Below are 1,419 nucleotides of genomic sequence, written 5' to 3' on the forward strand. Positions count from 1 at the left end.
TTTTGTTCATCAGTACAGCTTAAACTGCCTTTGTTCTTGATGCGGTATTCATCCTCTTTTAGTTCTTTTGTTTTTTAATGGTTTGTTCTTTTTAATTTTATTTTATGGAGATTTTTAGGTATTGGAGAACAAAGTTCAAATTTAGATGCGACTTTCAGTGTTAATTATTGTATGTGAGCTGTCGGTTAATATTTGATTCTTTGAGCTAAAACTTATGTCATGAGTAGGCTTGCTTGGTTTGAACTTTTATGCAGTTGTAACGTCTAACCTAGTTTTATTGTTGTCTTGAACATCATGCTTGCTACTGTCTTTTCTTCTCACATGCACATCTGGGGTGTATTTTACCCTTTCCATTTTTGCCTTTGTAGCTATCATCAAGTTGACATTGTTGATGATTCTGCTTTCTTTAGGCTGTATCTGAAATTGTGAAGGCATCTAAGCGTGAGGCTTTTCCCCTACCCTCTCAAGCATACTGTGATCTGATGCATGTCAAGTCCAAAATATCGGAGAGTGAAAAGATAATGCGACCAGAATTCAGACAAGGTTCAATGTCTGGTTTCACTGATGAGATTGATGGGTCTCTCTTGGAATCAGGTGATTGCTTTCTTTTTTTTGTTTTTTTAATTAAAGTGATCTGAAATGTTATAATCTGTGAAGAGAGGTATCTGCTTTTTTTAGATGTTCACTATTGATCATCTTCTCATTAGTCCAACTAACCCATGCCCACTCATCTCTCTATCTCTCTCTCTTGCTGGGACTTCTCCCCTTACATGAGTCATGCATCAGCAATTTGCTCACTTTTAATTAAATATGGATGTTCTCTTTACTGATTACTTCCTCATTTTAGCTATTTTTTAGGAAGCAAAAAATATATACAAAATAGTGACAATCAAATGGAGCTAAAATAGCATAAAAATATCAGTTGTCAATTAGGGCTCGTGGTAAGCAGGTTTGATTAAATTTGCCAATTGGCTTGCTTCAACTATGATTAGGATTTGGTAAAATTATGGTTAAAAGTACAAGATTTATACAGATCAAATACTCAATTTTAATTATCAGAAGCTTATCCAGTCATATATGTGAGTACATCTAGGAAGGACTAGGGGCCTAAATGGAGAACTACCTGACACATAAGGGAAACAAGAAACATTGATCCTGTTGTTTGCATTAGGGCCCAATTGGGTTAATGATAGCAAGGCTCCTTAGGATTGGTACTGTCCTGACCCTGCATTATGTGTCAAAAACTGGTTGCCCTGATTCAGCCAGTGTTTTCGCCATTGGCTGCTCTGTGGTCCTAGGCATTATGCCCTTTCACTGTTTATCTAATTTTCTTTTCTCCTATACCAAGTGTATGTAATTATTGTGGAAAACCAATTTCTTTGCAACATCAATCATCCTCCTTTGTCTTTTTTTTTTTTT

This window comes from Theobroma umbraticum, unplaced genomic scaffold (assembly GCF_002168275.2).
Source record: "Theobroma umbraticum cultivar Fairchild unplaced genomic scaffold, ASM216827v3 scaffold_182.0, whole genome shotgun sequence".
NCBI lineage: Eukaryota > Viridiplantae > Streptophyta > Magnoliopsida > Malvales > Malvaceae > Theobroma > Theobroma umbraticum.